Source organism: Papio anubis, chromosome 13 (assembly GCF_008728515.1).
Source record: "Papio anubis isolate 15944 chromosome 13, Panubis1.0, whole genome shotgun sequence".
In the NCBI taxonomy this organism is placed as follows: Eukaryota; Metazoa; Chordata; class Mammalia; order Primates; family Cercopithecidae; genus Papio; species Papio anubis.
Window position 1 is genome coordinate 92,143,610 of NC_044988.1, and position 19,954 is coordinate 92,163,563.

At 37.9% G+C, this 19,954-nt stretch overlaps 1 pseudogene; it reads right to left on the reverse strand.

Annotated features, from left to right (window-relative positions):
* Nucleotides 1-203: 203 nt before the first annotated feature.
* LOC110741515 overlaps nucleotides 204-19,954 on the reverse strand; it is a 31,228-nt pseudogene continuing 11,477 nt past the window's right edge.

Sequence of the window (19,954 nt, forward strand, 5' to 3'; positions counted from 1 at the left end):
TCATGCCACTGCACTCCAGCCTGGGTGACAGGGTGAGACTCCAGGTAAAAAAAAAAAAAAAAAAAGACACCTTCCTTTCCAGGTATTATTTCCCATTTTATGATCTCTTTCCATTTGTTACCTATCTTGATGCAGACTGGGCTTCTCTGGGTAGACATCTCTGGTTCAGCTAACCTGCCCTCTACAGGCATGTAGCAGAATTAGGCTTCCCAGAACTGCTTCCTGTGTCCATTACCAGGTAGAAGGCATAGGGCTAGAAAGGCAAAGAAAGATGGGAATGTCGATAAAACAGTTATTGATATTACTGTAAATATCAGGAAGGCTACAAAAAAAGAAATAAGATTTCTTTTTTGTCTTCAAAGGGTTTTCCAAGCAGTGAAGCACTTGCCGTGTTGAACGATAGCAAAAAAGGATACTTTTTGCAATGTAATTAGATGTTCTATAGTGCTACAAGGAATTGCCTTCCGAATGGAGGTTCATGTATAATACTCATTTACAATTCAATATATAATTACGCAAATAATTTTTAAATATAATAAATAATAAAGACTGTTCTGTGGATGGTAGTGTTTAATACATTTTATATTTTGTATAGTGATTTCAGGCCTTTTGTTTTCTTAAAATCAGCAGCTGTTTAGCCTAATTCTTAGCATTATTTTGTCGTTTGCGCCAGTACTTTTTTGTGCACGCTTTTTGTGATCTGTGTTAAAAACCTGCATTGCCAACATTGCAACTCGAACTTAAACTTGTTATTCAAATAAATATTTAATTAAAAAAAGAAAAAAAAAGAAAGATGGGAATGTCTCACAGGGGAGGGACGCATCACTATGGTCAGCCCTCATGAGATGAAGTCACTATCCAGCCCATTATTTCTTTAGGAATATGCACAGTCAAGTTATTTATTTGTTTATTTTTAACTTTAGGGGTTTTTTTTTAAAAAAATAAAACAAATTTGCCTGACAGTTCCAAGTACAAAACTAACCAGTTTCGAACTTACTAATGATAATAGTACAGAAATGCGTCCTTCCTCAGGGGAACAGTGTCCTCCCTGGGGCCCTCTTGGGTCACAGTGCAGATCCTGGGTGCATGCTCAGTGTACATGTCCCTCTTGGCTGCAGAAATGAAGACGTCTTTCACTAGCTGTGGCCTCTGACCAAGGAGAGCAGGACATGCTTCACCTTCTACATGTTCTTAAAACCAACAAAAATCTGATTGTCAAGCAGGAGCTGTAGTGTGGCATCTGCTGAACCTCCAGCCTTGAAGGAGTCTCTCTGGTAGGACCCACCAGGTCAAAGCTGTACATAGCTCCCTTCCATTCTTTAAGTTCACAGGTGACAGACGATGTTGTAACCATCGTATGGACAGTAGTGCCTGGATACAGGATTGTAAATAACATTCCAATTGCCCCAGTAGTCATGGCCTTATTATTAGGATGTTTATACATCTTTAGTTTTGCTGCAATAATCTTTGTCAGGGAAGACAGTCTCCATGAAAACCACTGCATCCAATGACTGTTTTGTCTGTTAATTTGTAACATTTGGGGTTGTCCCAGGTGTTAATTGAAACCCTTGACTCAACAGAGTGTCAGAAGTGGCAATGCAAAAGTCTTGTGCAGCTGTTGCCAAACCAGTATCTCCATTGAAAACATAGGATGACACGTGCAGTCCTAAGGAGCCCGTGGGGCTGAGCAGCTCCACTGTCAGGGACCCGAGTGGCTGTGGAGGACCACAGTGCACTGCTGCAGCTCTGGCTCCTGTCGATTACCGCCAGAGGGCAGCTCCCATGCACATCGAATTTACAGGAATCTGAAGAATTCTGAGCAGCAAAGTCTGCTTCTGTCTGGACAAGCATTATCTGGACTAAAGATAATTTGATTCATAAGAAAAGTGAAATTTTGTACCACAAAGATAATTTTTATGAGATAATAGCATCATCTTTGACCTTCTCATTCCCACATTTGTACTCTCATCCGAAAATTTCCAAAGTTATTTCTTATATTCAGATGAGAAATACATGTGGCTGGTATTAATCTGCATTGTTCACAAGTGCCAAATAGTCCCAAAAGCCCTTGCTCATCATCTCCAGGTCATTCAACTCCATTTAAAATTGAAGTTTGATTTATGTAGAGTAAAATGACTTATGTCATAGAGGTACAGTTTTTTTTACTGATGATTTTTAAATTCATCTTCTCATTAATGGACGTTTGGGTTGTTTTCACTTTGGCCTATTATGAATGACGCTGCTATGAATATTGTTGCACCTTTTTTGGTTGATACAGGATAATTATACATTTGAAATTATTAGAAATTGCTGAGCTGTTTTCCAAGATAATGGTATAATTTTTGCATTCCCACCATCCATATATGAGAGTTTCAGTGCTCCAACATTTCATATTGTCTTTTTAATTGTAGCCATTCTATCAAATATGCAATGGTATCATATTGTGACTTTAATTTCATTTTCCCGATAAGCGATGATGTTGAGTGCTATTTCACATGTGTGATATTCAAATTGGCCATTTCAAACTCTTCTTTTGTAAAATGTGTGTTCAAGTTTTTTGCCACTTTTAAAAGTGTATGTCTTTGCTTATTGACTTTTAAGAGTTTTTTATATATTGTGTATATGTTTTTGTCAGCTATATTTATTGTGAATATTATTTCCTTACCATTTACTTAATGGTGTCTTTTGATGAGCAATAGGTTTAAATTTTGAAGAAATGTAATCTAATAATATTTCTTTTATGGTTTTTTTTTTTGTTTCCTGACCAAGAAAATTTTCACCTGAAGGTTGAAAATACATTTTTCTGTTTTCTTCAAGAAATTTTATAGTGTAAATGCTGAGATTTAAGTTTATGAACTAATTTCAATTAATTTTTGTGTATGGTGTGTAGTATGGGGTTGAGATTTATTTCTTTTTTCATTTATGCATTGAAAGGACCCTCCTTTCTCCATTAAATGACTATATAAAAGTGAAACTAATTCTGAGTTCTCCATTCATTTCACTGATCTATTTTATTTTTATTTTTATTTTTTGAGGCTGAGTCTCACCCTGTTGCCCAGGCTGGAGTGCAGTGGCGTGATCTCTGCTCACTGCAACCTCTGTGTCCTGGGCTCAAGCAATTCTCTTGCCTCAGCCTCCCGAAGACACCAAGTCATAATACCTTAGATCACAGGGGTGGAAGTGCTCAATGTGGGCCCCTACACTGAGACAATGTAACTGCCAAACTACTGGCAAGTCTCCAAAATGGCTTTGGGACCTGTGAGAATTTCGGGGACTCTGGTGTAGCAAGAACTATTGACATCTGTGGTGGCTATGAGAGCACTGAGGGTCTCTAGCTTACCTTCTTCCTGTAAGTAGTTCTCCCCTAAATCAGTTCATAGTTGATAGTGGCTGGGGAGATATTGTGTCAGAGGCAGAGTGCCTTGCTTCCCTCTCTCTGTTGTGCTATCCCGGGCTTCTGTGCTCCACAGGAATTTTTGCCACTGCCCTGGTGCTCTCCAGCATAGTTTCTCAGTCACTCCAATTGAAATATAATTGTTTATTCATTGTTTTGGTTCCTATCTGTGAAGGTGATGAGCACCAGGGAACAAACTCTAGTCAGCCATCTTGCTGATGTCACTTCATGCAATCTGTCATTATTTCTCTAAATAAGCTTTCTAATCCTTTCTCTTTCTCTGCTTCTTCTGAGACTCCCATAATGCACAAATTGTTTCACCTGATGGTGTCCCATAAGCCCCATAGACTTTTTTCACTCTCTTTTCTTTCTGTTTTTATTACTGGCTGATTTTAAATGATTGTGTTTTTTGCTCAATAGAGTTTGTTGTGGAAACTCTCTATTAAATTTTTCAGTTTAGTTATTGTATTCTTTTGCTCCAGAATTTTTCTTTGTATTTGATTTTCATATCTTTATTGAATTTCGGATTTTTATTAATTTGCTGTTTGTCCAATTAAAAAATTATCTATGTTCTGCTGTAGCTCACAGAGCTTCTTTAAGAATTATCAAGCAATTCGTAGCTCTCCATTTATTTATTTATTTATTTAGTTATTAATTATTATTATTATTATACTTTAAGCTCTAGGGTACATGTGCATAACGTGCAGGTTTGTTACATATGTATACTTGTGCCATGTTGGTGTGCTACACCCATCAACTCGTCAGCACACATCAACTCGTCATTTACATCAGGTATAACTCCCAATGCAATCCCTCCCCCCTACCCCCTCCCCATTATAGGCCCCGGTGTGTGATGTTCCCCTTCCCGAGTCCAAGTGATCTCATTGTTCAGTTCCCATCTATGAGTGAGAACATGCGGTGTTTGGTTTTCTGTTCTTGTGATAGTTTGCTAAGAATGATGGTTTCCAGCTGCATCCATGTCCCTACAAACGACACAAACTCATCCTTTTTATGGCTGCATAGTATTCCATGGTGCATATGTGCCACATTTTCTTAATCCAGTCTGTCACTGATGGACATTTGGGTTGATTCCAAGTCTTCGCTATTGTGAATAGTGCCGCAATGAACATACGTATGCATGTGTCTTTATAGCAGCATGATTTATAATCCTTTGGGTATATACCCAGTAATGGGATGGCTGGGTCATATGGTACATCTAGTTCTAGATCCTTGAGGAATCGCCATACTGTTTTCCATAATGGTTGAACTAGTTTACAATCCCACCAACAGTGTAAAAGTGTTCCTATTTCTCCACATCCTCTCCAGCACCTGTTGTTTCCTGACTTTTTTTTTAATTTTTTAATTTTTTTTTTAAATTTTTTTATTTATTTTTTAAATTTATTTATTATTATTATACTGTAAGTTGTAGGGTACATGTTTCCTGACTTTTTAATGATCGCCATTCTAACTGGTGTGAGATGGTATCTCACTGTGGTTTTGATTTGCATTTCTCTGATGGCCAGTGATGATGAGCATTTTTTCATGTGTCTGTTGGCTGTATGAATGTCCTCTTTTGAGAACTGTCTATTCATATCCTTGGCCCACTTTTTGATGGGGTTGTTTACTTTTTTCTTGTAAATTTGTTTGAGTTTTTTGTAGGTTCTGGATATTAGCCCTTCGTCTGATGAGTAGATTGCAAAAATTTTCTCCCATTCTGTAGGTTGCGCGTTCACTCTGATGGTAGTTTCTTTTGCTGTGCAGAAGCTCTTTAGTTTAATTAGATCCCATTTGTCAATTTTGGCTTTTGTTGCCATTGCTTTTGGTGTTTTAGACATGAAGTCCTTGCCCATGCCTATGTCCTGAATGGTATTACCTAGGTTTTCTTCTATGGTTTTTATGGTATTAGGTCTAACATTTAAGTCTCTAATCCATTTTGAATTAATTTTTGTATAAGGAGTAAGGAAAGGATCCAGTTTCAGCTTTCAACTTATGGCTAGCCAATTTTCCCAGCACCATTTATTAAATAGGGAATCCTTTCCCCATTTCTTGTTTTTGTCATGTTTGTCAAAGATCAGATGGCTGTAGATGTGTCGTATTATTTCTGAGGGCTCTGTTCCATTGGTCTATATCTCTGTTTTGGTACCAGTACTATGCTGTTTTGGTTAATGTAGACTTGTAGTATAGTTTGAAGTCAGGTAGCGTGATGCCTCCAGCTTTGATCTTTTGACTTAGGATTGTCTTGGCAATTTGGCCCTTTTTTGGTTCCATATGAACTTTAAAGCAGTTTTTTCCAATTCTGTGAAGGAACTCATTGGTAGCTTGATGGGGATGGCATTGAATCTATAAATTACCTTGGGCAGTATGGCCATTTTCATGATATTGATTCTTCCTATCCATGAGCATGGTATGTTCTTCCATTTGTTTGTGTCCTCTTTTATTTCACTGAGCAGTGGTTTGTACTTCTCCTTGAAGAGGTCCTTTACATCCCTTGTAAGTTGGATTCCTATGTATTTTATTCTCTTTGAAGTATTGTGAATGGGAGTTCATTCATGATTTGGCTGTTTGTCTGTCACTGGTGTATAAGAATGCTTGTGACTTTTGCACATTGATTTTGTATCCTGAGACTTTGCTGAAATTGCTTATCAGCTTAAGGAGATTTTGGGCTGAGATGATGAGGTTTTCTAAATATACAATCATGTCATCTGCAAACAGGGACAATTTGACTTCTTCTTTTCCTAACTGAATATGCTTTATTTCTTTCTCTTGCCTGATTGCCCTAGCCAGAACTTCCAACACTATGTGAATAGGAGTGGTGAGAGAGGGCATCCCTGTCTCATGCCAATTTTCAAAGGGAATGCTTCCAGTTTTTGCCCATTCAGTATGATATTGGCTGTGGGTTTGTCATAAATAGCTCTTATTATTTTGAGATACGTTCCAGCAATATCAGTATTGATGGAAATATTCTTAAGAGCTGTGAGGCAAAAGCATCATGTAATCTATAAAGGAAAACCTATCAGACTAAAAGAGCTGATTTCTCAGAGATACTCTACAAGCTACAAGAGTTTGGGGTCCTATTTTTAGCCCCCATAAACAAAATAATTATCAGTCAAGAATTTTGTATCCAGTGAAACTAAGATTCACAAATGAAGGAAAAATACAGTCTTTTTCAAACAAAGAAATGCTGAGAGAATTCACCACTACCAAGCCAGCACTACAAGAACTACTAAAAGTAGCTCTAAATCTTGAAACAAATTCTAAAAATACACCAAAATAGAATCTCCTTAAAGCATAAATCTCATAGGACCTACTAAACAACAACACAATTTAAAAAAAAAAACAAAACGAGGATTTCAGGCAACAAATAGAATGATGAATAGAATAACACCTCACCTCTCAAGACTAATGTTGACTCTAAATAGTCTAAATGCTCCATTTAAAAGATACAGAATGGCAGAATGGATAGGAATTCACCAGCCAAGTATGTGCTGTCTTCAAGAGATTCATCTGCCACATAAGGACTCACATACACTTAAGGTAAAGGGGTGGAAAAAGCTATTCCATGCGAATGGACACCAAAAGCAGGGAATATCAGCTATTCTTATATCAGATAAAACAAACTTTAAAGCAACAGCAGTTTAAAAAGACAAAGAAGGACATTATATAATGATAAAAGGAAAATATGAGAATTCTAAACATACACGCACCTAACACTAGAGCTCCCAAATGTATAAAGCAATTACTACTAGACCTAAGGAATTAGATAGATGGCAGCACAGTAATAGTGGGGGACTTTAACACTATACTGGCAGCACTAGACAGGTCATCAAGACAGAAAGTTAACAAAGGAACAATGGACTTAAACTATACCCTAGAACAAATGGACTTAACACACGTTTACAGAACATTCTACCCAACAACTGCAGAATATATGTTCTGTTCTTCAGCATGTGGTACATTCTCCAAGAAAGACCAAATGATAGACCACAAAACAAGTCTCAGTAGATTTAAGAAAATCGAAATTATAACAAGTATTCTCTCAGACCACGGTGGAATAAAATTGAAAATCAACTCCAAAAGAAATCCTCAAAACCATGCAAATACATGGTAATTAAATAACCCACTCTTGGATGATCACTGGGCCAACAATGAAATCAAGATAGAAATTTAAAAATTATTTGAACTAAATGATAATAGCAAAAAAATCTATCAAACCCTCAGGGAAACAGCAAAAGCAGTGATAAAAGGAGCGTTTATAGCATTAAATGCCTACATTGAAAAGTCTGAAAGAGCACAAATAGACAATCTAAGGTCACACCTCATGTAACTGGAGAAAAATAACAACCCAAACCCAAACCCAGCGGAAGAAAAGAAATAACCAAGATCAGAGCAGAACCAAATGAAATCGAAGCAAAAATATACAAAAGATAAATGAAACAAAAAGCTGGTTATTTGAAAAGGTAAATAGAATTGAAAGACAATTAGCAAAATTAACCAAGAAAACAAGAGAGAAGATCCAAATAAGCTCAATTAGAAATGAAATGGGAGATATTACAACTGATACCACAGAAATACAAAAGATTATTCAAGGCTACTATTAACACCTTTACAACCATAAACTAGAAAACCTAGAGAAGCTGAATAAATTTTTGGAAATATATAACCCTCCTATATTAAATCAGGAAAAAATAGAGACTCTGAACAGACCAATAACAAGCAGCAAGATTAAAATGATAATTAAAAAATTACTAACAATGAAAGTCCAGGAACAGACGAATTCACAGCTGAATTCTATCAGACATTCAAAGAAGAATTGGTACCAATTCTTACTGACACTATTCCAAAAGATAGAAAAATGGGGATCCTCCCTAAATCATTCTGTGAAGCCTAATGCCAAAACCAGGAAAGAACATAACAACAACAACAAAAAAATACTACAGACCAATATCCCTATATAGCTGCAAAAATACTCAACAAAATACTAGCTAACTGAATCAAACAGCACATCAAAAAGAAAATCCCCCATGATCAAGTGGGTTTTATACCAGGGATGCAGGTATGGTTTAACATACATAAATCAATAAATGTGATACACCAATAAACAGAATCAAAAACAAAAATCACATGATTATCTCAACAGATGCACAAAATGCAGTTGACAAAATCTAGTATCCTTTATGATTAAAACCCTCAGCAGAATTGAAACACAAGTGACATACCTTAAGGTAATAAAAGCCATCTAAGACAAACCTACAGCCAACATTACACTGAACAGGGCAAAGCTGAAAGCATTCCCCCTGAGAACTGGAACAAAACAAGGATGCCCACTTTCACCACTTCTATTCAACATATTACTGGAAGTCCTAGCCAGAGCAATCAGACAAGAGAAAGAAATAAAGGGCATCCGAATAAGTAAAGAGGAAGTCAAACTATCACTGTTTGCTGATGATATGATTGTATACCTAGAAAACCCTAAAGACCCATCAAAAAAGTTCCTAGAACTGGTAAATAAATTCAGCAAAGTTTCAGGATGGAAAATTAATGTACATAAATCAGTAGCCCTGTTATACACCAAGAGAGACCAGCTGAGAATCAAATCAAGAACTCAATCCCTTTTATAATAACTGCAAAATGAATAAATTAATAAAATACTTAGGAATATATGTAAGTAAGGACATGAAAGACCTCTACAAGGAAAACTACAAAACCCTTCTGAAAGAAATCATAGATGACACAAACAAATGGAAACACATCCCATGCGCATGAGAATCAACATTGTGAAAATGACCATACTGCCCAAAGTAATCTACACATTCAATGCAATTTCCATTAAAATACCACCATCATTCTTTACAGAACTAGATAAAACAATCCTAAAATTCATATGGAACCAAAAAAAGAGCACACAGAGCCAAAGCAAAGCTAAGTAAAAAGAACAAATCTGGAGGCATTACATTACCTGACTTCAAACTGTACTATAAGGCCACAGTCACCAAAACAGTATGGTACTGGTGTAAAAACAGGCATATAGACCAAGGAAACAATAGAGAACCCAGAAATAAAGCCAAATACTTACAGTCAACTGATCTTTCACAAAGGAAACAAAAACATAAAGTGGGGAAAGGACACCCTATTCAACAAATCATGCTGGGATCATTGGCAAGCCACTTGTAGAAAAATGAAACTAGATCCTCATCTCTCACCTTATACAAAAATCAACTCAAGATGGATCAAGGACATAAACACATATATACATCAAGGACTTAAACACATATAATATATGCATATATATGTATATATGTATATATAGTAGTATGTGAGTAGTATTCCATGGTGTGTGTGTGTATATATATATACACACACACATATATGAGTAGTATATATATAGTGTGTATATGTGTGTATATTACATATATATATATTACTCAGCCACAAAAAGGAATGGAATAATGGCGTTTGCAGCAACCTGGATGGAATTGGGGATCATTATTCTAACTGAAGCAACTTAGGAATGGAAAACCAAACATCGTATGTTGTCACTCATAAGTGGGAGCTAAACTATAAGGATGCAAAAGCATAAGAATAATATTAGGTTGGTGCAAAAATAAGTATGGGTTTTACCATTATTTGCCATCAAAATCCCCTTTTAATGGCAAAACCCGCAATTATTTTTGCACCAATCTAATTCAATGGGGAGACTCAAGGGAAAGGGTGGAAGGGAGTAAAGACTACACACTGAGTACAATGTACACTGCTCAGGTAATAGGTGCACCAAAATCTCAGAAATCACCATTAAAGAAAATATTCATGTAAGAAAACACCACTCATTCCCCCAAAAACTTACTGAAATTTTTTTAAAGAGTACTGAGATTTCTGTGACATTAGAGAAATGTCCAACTACATTGAGTTCATTCAGAAATGAGAAATGAGGATTACAACCAGGGGTGCATGAACTGGTACATCCAATGAGGGAAGCGTAAAGGGAAGCTTGTATTTGGTTAAAAAGAGAAAGATTCATCTAAGCTGCTTAGAAACACAGTTCATGGGTTTCAGAGCATCAAAGCCAGAATCATCACTGGTTCGTTGGTGAAGATGCCATTACTTGGCAAGTGTCCTTTCAAGAGCGTCTTACTGGCATTATTGCAATTCTATGGAATGTCTAGTAATAAACCTTGTTGCAGAAACATGTAAATTCCCCAAAAAACTAAGAACAGAAATATCATATGATCTAGCAATCTTATTGTTAGTATATATCCAAAATAAATCAGGATGACAAAAACATGTCTGTCCTCCCATGTTTATTGCAGCATCATTCACAGTAGCCAAAATATGGCATCAATCTAGGTGTCCATCAGCATACGAATGGATAAAGAAAATGTGGTATACACACACAAAGGAACATCATTCAGCCATAAAAAGGAATGAAATTCTGTCATTTGCAGCAACATGAATGAGCCTGGAGGAAACTGTGTTAAGTGAAATAATCCAAGCACAGAAAGACAAATATTGCACGTTCTCACTCATATGGAGAAGTTTGAAAATGTGACCTCATGGAGGTAGAGAGTAGAATAGTGCAAAGGGTAGGGAGGATGAAAAGAGACAGATAAATTAAAGCCTGGTGAGAAATAACAATGAAAAATGTGAAAAAGAGCATACAAGATGTTGGAACATATTCAAAAGATAGAAAATATATGTAATTGAAGTTCAGAAACAGGAAAGGAAAAAAAGTTCATGAGACAATGGCTGACAGTTTTCCAAAAACTGACAAAAGCAACACCCCCCATGATATGGTTTGTCTGTGTCCCCACCCAAATCTCATTTTGAATTTTAGCTCCCATAATTCCTATATGTCATGGGTGGGACCCAGTGGGAGGTAATTGAGTCGGGTCGGAGTAGGGTGGGGGTCTTTCCAATGCTGTTCTCGTGATAGTGAATAAGTCTCACGAGCCAGGCGTGATGGCTCACGCCTGTAATCCCCGCACTTTGGGAGGCCGAGGCAGGTGGATCATGAGGTCAGGAGATCGAGACCATCCTGGCTAACACGATGAAACCCTGTCTCTACTAAAAATACAAAAAAAATTTAGCCAGGTGTGGTGGTGTGCACTTGTAGTCCCAGCTACTCAGGAGGCTAAGGCAGGAGAATCACTTGAATCTGGGAGGTGAAGTTTGCAGTGAGCCGAGATCATGCCACTGCCCTCCAGCCTGGGCGACAGAGCAAGACTTCATCTCAAAAAATAATAATAATAATTTTAAAAAGTCTCACAGGATCTGATGGTTTTATAAATGGCATTCCCCTGCACATGCTGTCTTGTCTGCTGCCATGTAAGACATGCCTTTGCTTCTCCTTTGCCTGCCACCACGATTGTGAAGCCTCCCCAGCCATGTGGAACTGTGAGTTCCTTAAACCTCTTTTTCTTTATAAATTACCCAGTCTAGGTATGTCTTATTAGCCCCATAAGAACTAACAAATCCCCATAAAAAACTTTTGAACCCATCACAATAAATATACAGAAAACTAGACTTTAGCACACCACAATTCAACCACTAAAAACCAAAGACAAAGAAAAATAATTAAAGTAGTTAACAGAAAAACAAATTGCTTTCAAACATTCATTCCTGACTGCTGACACATTTCAACACGAATCCAAAAGACAAGGGAATAATATTTTAAGAGAATAAAAACTATAACTACAAATTGTGGACACTAAAAGTACTGAAAATATCCTTCCAAACAAAGATGAATGAAGACATTTACTCAACACACCTATCCTAAAACAAATATTAAAGAAATTTCCTCAGACAAAGGAGGAAAGGTCCCAGCAGAAACAAGGAGATCTAAAAAAAATGAAGAAAAACAAAAATATTAAAGATAGCAATAAAATGAATGCTGACTCCCCAGTTATAGTTATGTATCATGCAGTCTTAAGTATAAGTAAAATTTAAAATGTATGAAAATAATAAAACAAATTATAGGAGAGGGTTTAATAGAGTATTTTGTGGTTTTACAATTCTTTTTAAAGGGGTAGATGTTAGAAGTTGCATTAGACTAGTAAGTCAAGAACAAAAAATGTGCCATTTACCTATAATATAAAATTTCTATTTGGTGTCTTTTTCTAATTCCCATCCCTTTATTGATATTGTGTTTGGTAATACATTGTTCTCCTAGTTTCCTCTGGTTCTTTGTCCATAGTTTCCTTAGTTCTTTGCCCTTATCTTTTAAAGTTGATTTTAAATATTTCACTAGTAAGTCCAATATCTGGGCTTCTTTTAGGACAATTCCTGTTTATTTTTTTCCTGTGAGTGGGCCATAGTTTCTTATTTGAGAACTTTTTTTTTTTAACACCTCATAATTTTTGTTTAAAACTGAATATTTTTCATATTATAATGTACCAACTCTAGAAATCAAATTCTCCTCCATTTCCAGGATTTACTGTCGCTGTTCATTGTGGATAGTAGTTGTTTCTTTGATTAGTGACTTTTCTCTTTTAATTTTATCTTATTTTAAGTTCCAGGATACATGTGCAGGATGTGCACATAAGTTCTGGAAACATGTGTAGGTTTGTTACATAGGTAAACGTGTGCCATGGTGGTTTGTTGCACCTATCAATCAACTCATCACCTAGGTATTAAGCCTCACATGCGTTAGCTATTTATCTTGATGCTCTCCCTTTCCCTGCCCCTGCCCCAAGAGACCCCAGTGTGTGTTGTTCCTTCCCCGTGTCCATGTGTTCTCTTTGTTCAGCTCCCACTCATAAGTGAGAATATGCGGTATTTGGGTTTCTGTTCCTGTGTTAGTTTGCTGAAGACTGGCTTCCAGCTCCACCCATGTCCCTGCAAAGGACATGATCTCGTTCCTTTTTATGGCTGCATAGTATTTCATGGTGTATATGTACCACGTTTTCATTATTGAGTCTATCATTGATGAGCATTTGGGTTGATTCCATGTCTTTGCTATTGTGAATAGTTCTGCAATGAACATACACATGTGTGTATCTTTATAATAGAATAATTTATATTCCTTTGGTTATACACCCAGTGACGGGATTGCTGGTCCAAATGATATTTCTGGTTCTAGGTCTTTGAGGAATTGTCACACTGTCTTCCACAATGGTTGAACTAATTTACATTCCCACCAACAATGTAAAGTGTTCCTATTTCTCCACAGCCTCACCAGCATCTGTTTTTTTCTAGATTTTTTAATAATCACCATTCAGACTGGCATGAGATGGTATCTCATTGTGGTTTTGATTTGCATTTCTCTAATGATCACTGATGTTGGATTAGTGACTTTTCTAAACTACTTTTATAAAGACTGCATTCTTTTGTGTGTTTGTTCCCTAAAGATTATGTTAGCTTAATGGTCAGCTAGTGATTTAACCATGATTCTCCTAGCCTCCTGGATCCAAAAAGAAAAGAAAAGAAAATTAAAGAATAAGACAAGATAAAATAAGAAAAAGAGAAAAATTGTTCCCCTGTCTTAGCAGATTGTCTCTGTGTTAGGGCACTCCTTCGATGCTTAGCTAGGTAATTTACAGCTCTGACTTATCCCTTCACTTACTGCTTACATGGGTCCTAGAGATTAGCCAGAGCTAAAAGCACAGGATCTCTTCCAATCGTTCTAAGCACATGTTTATTCCTGAGCATGTGCATGGCCCTCTAGAACTTTGTTATGTGCAAGAGCTTATTACAGCCATTATTCCCCATACATCTCCATCCCCAGACTCTTCCTCCCTAGTCAAAACAATCTTGAAAAATAAGAACAAATTTGGAGGATTTATACTTCCTGGCTTCCAAATACACAACAAAACTGCAGTCATAAAAAAAACTGTATGCTACTAGCATAAGGATAAATAACTAGAGCAACTGAATGGAATTGAGAGTTCAGAAATAAACCCACATATGTGTGGTTAATTGATTTTTAACCAGGGTGCTAAGACCATTCAATGGAGAAAGAATAGTCTGTTCAACAAATGATGCTGGGGCGATTGTATAGGCACATAGAAAGGAATAAAGTTGAGCCCTTACTTCATAGGACATACAAAACTCAAAATAAACTAAAAACCTAAATATAGGAGCTAAAACTATAAAACTTTTAGAAAAAAATGAATAAATCTTTATCACCTTGAATTTGTCCATAGTTTCACAGATATGACACCAAAAACACAAGCCACAAAAGAAAAAATAAAGTGAACATTAACAAAATTAAAATCTTTTTTACATCAAAGGACAATATTGTAAGAGTGAAAACACAATTCAAAAAATGGAAGAAAATATTTGTAAACCATATGTCTGATAAGGATATCTTATCCAGAATATACAAAGAGCTCTTGTAACTCAACAACAAAAGACAAAGGGAAAAAAAGTTTTAATAGGCAAAGAACATGAATAGTCATTCCTCCAAAGAAAATATGTAAATGGCCAACAAGCACATAGAAGATGCTCAGTGTCATTTGTCATTAGGGAAGTGCAAGACAAAATGATAGTAAAATATCACTTCATACCCTTTATCATGGCTATCAACAAAATGATAAACAAATAGTTCAAAGAAATTGAAACACTCATACACTGTTAGTGGGAAATGTAAAATGGTATGGACAATGTGGAAAATAGTTTATTCCTCAATCAGTTAAACAGAGATACAAGATGACCTAGCAACTCTACCCCTAGTGTATACCTAAAACAATTGAAAATAGGTATTGAAACAAAAACTCATCCAAATGTTCATACCAGCACTACTAACAATAGCCAAAAGGTGGAAACAACCTAAATGTTCATCAATGCATGCATGTATAAACAAAATGTGGCATCTTCATACAATGAAATATTACTCAGCCATAAATAGGAATGAAGTAATCGTACAGGCTAAACATGAGTGAACTTTGAAAACATTATGTAAATTGAAAGAAGCCAGGCATAAAAAGTTTGCCTTTTTTTGAATTTCATTTGTATAAAACATCCCAAAACAGGCAGCTTTATAGAGGCAGAAGCAGTTTAGTGTTTGCTGGAGGCCGGGGGAGGAGAAAATAGGAATGAGTGCTTAATAGGGGCTCTGGACTGAGATAGTAGTGATGGTTGCACATTACGCATTGTATTAGTCCGTTTTCATGCTGCTGATAAAGACATACCTGAGACAGGGCAATTTACAAAAGAAAATGATTTAATCACACGCCTGTAGACCCAGCTACTCAGGAGGCTGAGGCAGGAGAATCACTTGAACCTGGGAGGCGGAGGTTGCAGTGAGCCAAGATTTCACCACTGCACTCCAGCCTGGAGACAGAATGAGACTCTGTCGAGAGAGAGACAGAGAGAGAGAAATAGAGAGAGAGAAAGAGAGAGAGAGAGAGAGAAAGGAAGAAAGGAAGGAGGGGGGAGGGAGGGAGGGAGAGAGGGAGGAAGAAGAAAGAAAGAAGAAATGGAAGAAGAAAGAAAGAAAGAGAGAAAGCGAGAAAGAAAGAAAGAAAGAAAGAAAGAAAGAAAGGAAAGTTTAATCGACTTACAGTTCCACATGGCTGGGGAGGCCTCACAATCATGGTAGAAGGTGAAAAGCATGTCTCACATTGCGGTAGACAAGAGAAGAGAGCTTGTACAGGGAGAGTCCCATTTTTAAAACCATCAGATCTCGTGAGACTTATTCACTATCATGAGAACAGCACAGGAAAGACCTAACCTGTCCCTGCAAAACAACAAAATTATGAGATTCAAATTCAGAAATCATTCAATCCACTTTTACTCCCTCTTTCTTTAACAAGTGTTAATCATTGGCTTCCATTGGCTGGATGACTGCTTGGGCTTCTCTTAGACTATTCAGAAAATGGCCATTTCTGTAGGGTCCTTCTCAAAATTCTCTCCTTCACTTTTCACATAGTCTTCAGCTCACACTACCCCAAGAGATTTTATCACACATACAGTCTTCCTTACAATCTGGGGCATACATCTTTCTCCCAAAAGCTATACGCACCTCTAGGACAGAGGTCATGTAGTTTACTTGTCCCCTCTCCTCCATCACTTGGGGTCTAGCACAGGGTTAGACACACATTAGGGAACAGTTAGCTGTCAGATTCTGGAATCCTTCCCCTTTTACTCACGCAGAAAGACCACTGAAGTCACCCTAAGGATCAATGCCTAACCCACAGATACTTTTATTTCTCCATCTTTTAACTCCTAGATCAGGAAAAAAGTGAGTTAATAGTGATTAATGATTTTCCTTAGTGCAAGGCTCTGTACTACTTTACATACATAGAACTACATCTATTCATTAAAGATAAATGAATCAAATAACCAATTCTATAATTCTATAGCATACAACAATACTATAAGGTAAGTAAAGTAAGAAATTAATTAGGAAATAATATACATATTATAGTTTTCTGCCCATTGCGAAATAAGAAATTGAGTAAATACATTCAGAAGTGGGCAAACACATCCTAATATACTGTAAATACAGAAAAAATGACTTTAAAAGAATTCAGATAAATTAGCTGTAAAACTAAAAAAGACCTCCTATTCTAAGTACTGAAACATCTGCAATTGATCATAAAACATAATTTTCACAAAAATAAATGCATGTATAAGAAGTCTAAAGCATGTTATGACTCCTAGCTTTCAAAATTCAAGCATTCCTTAAAAGGCTGCCATAAAGATTCAATGGGACTTTTTTTTTAATTATTATACTTTAAGTTCTAGGGTACACGTGCACAACGTGCAGGTTTGTTACATATATGTATACATGTGCCATGTTGGTGTGCTGCACATATTAGCTCATCATTTACATTAGGTATATCTCCTAATGCCATCCCTTTCCCCTCCCCCCTCCCCACAATAGGCCCCAGTGTGTGATGTTCCCCTTCCTGTGTCCAAGTGATCTCATTGTTCAATTCCCACCTATCAATGGGACTTTTTAAAAATTATACTTTAAGTTATGGGATACATGTGCAGAAAATGCAGGTTCATTACATAGGTATACATGTGCCATGGTGGTTTGCTGCACCCATCAATCCAAATGGGACATGTTTTTTAATGTTTTTTGAAATATTCAAAATGGTTTAAACCTAAATATCTAATATTTCTATAAACTTATGGAATCGTTGAAAGCAAGACACTTTTGTAAATCAGAAATTTGGTGGCAGTTCAAGAGAGTAACATCAGCAAGGCGGTGGTATAGAAAGTTCTAGGCCACAAACTGCCACAGCTGGCTCATGAAAGCTCCTACTCACAAACCTCACAGGACATCTCACCTAAAGACCTCCCCGACACTAGCTGGCAAGCACCCCCAGCACTCCATGCTCCTCCCACCACAGAGTTGGTGCCTCATGTTCCCTCACAGATGGCAAGCTTCCTTACTCCAAAGACAGCACACGGCTATCAACAGCTGGCTCAGCACTGCTGGACTGGGAGGATGCACACAACCTTGAACACTTCAGGGCACTTGTCTATGGAAATTAAACAAGGGGCTCTCTGAACCTGACCTGTCTTTGTGGAATAGAGAGAATCCATGCAATCCTAAAACATCCAGCCCAGAAGAGAATGAAGCAGCAGAGTGGGCACAGGTATAGAACAATTTTGAGAGATGTCCAGATCTCCAGACAGGCTGATTTTTTGGAGGTCTTTCTCTCCCAAAGATAATAAAAACTGGAAGAGATAAATACTTCTTCAACTGAAAAGACAGCAACACAAGCTTCAAGGAACATGGAAAGAAAGTCAAGAAAACATGACACCATTAAAGGAAAACCATAAAGCTCCTTTAACTGATACCAAAGAAATGGAGAGCTGGGGGGCGGAGCAAGATGGCCGAATAGGAAGAGCTCCAGTCTCCAACTCCCAGCGCGAGCGACACAGAAGACAGGTGATTTCTGCATTTTCAACTGAGGTACTGGGTTCATCTCACTAGGGAGTGCCAGACAATCGGTGCTGGTCAGCTACTGCAGCCTGACCATCGAGAGCTGAAGCAGGGTGAGGCATCGCCTCACCTGAGAAGCCCAAGGGGGAAGGGAATCCCTTTTCCTAGCCAGGGGAACTGAGACACACAACACCTAGAAAATCGGGTAACACCCACCCCACTACTGCACTTTAAGCAAACGGGCACACCAGGAGATTATATCCCACACCTGGCCAGGAGGGTCCCTGGCCACGGAGCCTCCCTCATTGCTAGCACAGCAGTCTGTGATCTAACCACAAGGCAGCAGCGAGGCTGGGGGAGGGGCGCCCGCCATTGCTGAGGCTTAAGTAGGTAAACAAAGCCGCTGGGAAGCTAGAACTGGGTGGAGCTCACAGCAGCTCAAGGAAACCTGCCTGTCTCTGTAGACTCCACCTCTGGGGACAGGGCACAGCTAAACAACAACAACAAAAAAAAAAAAAAAGCAGCAGAAACCTCTGCAGATGCAAACGACTCTGTCTGACAGCTTTGAAGAGAGCAGTGGATCTCCCAACACGGAGGTTGAGATCTGAGAAGGGACAGACTGCCTGCTCAAGTGTGTCCCTGACCCCTGAGTAGCCTAACTGGGAGACATCCCCCACTAGGGGCAATCTGACACTCCACACCTCACAGGGTGGAGTACACCCCTGAGAGGAAGCTTCCAAAGTAAGAATCAGACAGGTACACTCGCTGTTCAGCAATATTCTATCTTCTGCAGCCTCTGCTGCTGATACCCAGGCAAACAGGATCTGGAGTGGACCTCAAGCAATCTCCAACAGACCTACAGCTGAGGGTCCTGACTGTTAGAAGGAAAACTAACAAACAGGAAGGACACCTACACCAAAACCCCATCAGTACGTTACCAACATCAAAGACCAGAGGCAGATAAAACCACAAAGATGGGGAAAAAGCAGGGCAGAGAAGTTGGAAATTCAAAAAATAAGAGCGCATCTCCCCCTGCAAAGGAGCGCAGCTCATCACCAGCAACGGATCAAAGCTGGACGGAGAATGACTTTGACGAGATGAGAGAAGAAGGCTTCAGTCCATCAAACTTCTCAGAGCTAAAGGAGGAATTATGTACCAAGTGCAAAGAAACTAAAAATCTTGAAAAAAGAGTGGAAGAATTGATAGCTAGAGTAATTAATGCAGAGAAGGTGATAAACGAAATGACAGAGATGAAAACCATGACACGAGAAATATGTGACAAATGCACAAGCTTCAGTAACCGACTCGATCAACTGGAAGAAAGAGTATCAGCGATAGAGGATCAAATGAATGAAATGAAGTGAGAAGATAAACCAAAAGAAAAAAGAAGAAAAAGAAATGAACAAAGCCTTCAAGAAGTACGGGATTATGTAAAAAGACCAAATCTACGTCTGATTGGGGTGCCTGAAAGTGACGGGGAAAATGGAATCAAGTTGGAAAACACTCTTCAGGATAGCATCCAGGAGAACTTCCCCAACCTAGTAGGGCAGGCCAACATTCAAATCCAGGAAATACAGAGAATGCCACAAAGATACTCCTTGAGAAGAGCTACTGCAAGACACATAATTGCCAGATTCACCAAAGTTGAAATGAAGGAAAAAATCTTAAGGGCAGCCAGAGAGAAAGGTCGGGTTATCCACAAAGGGAAGCCCATCAGACTAACAGCA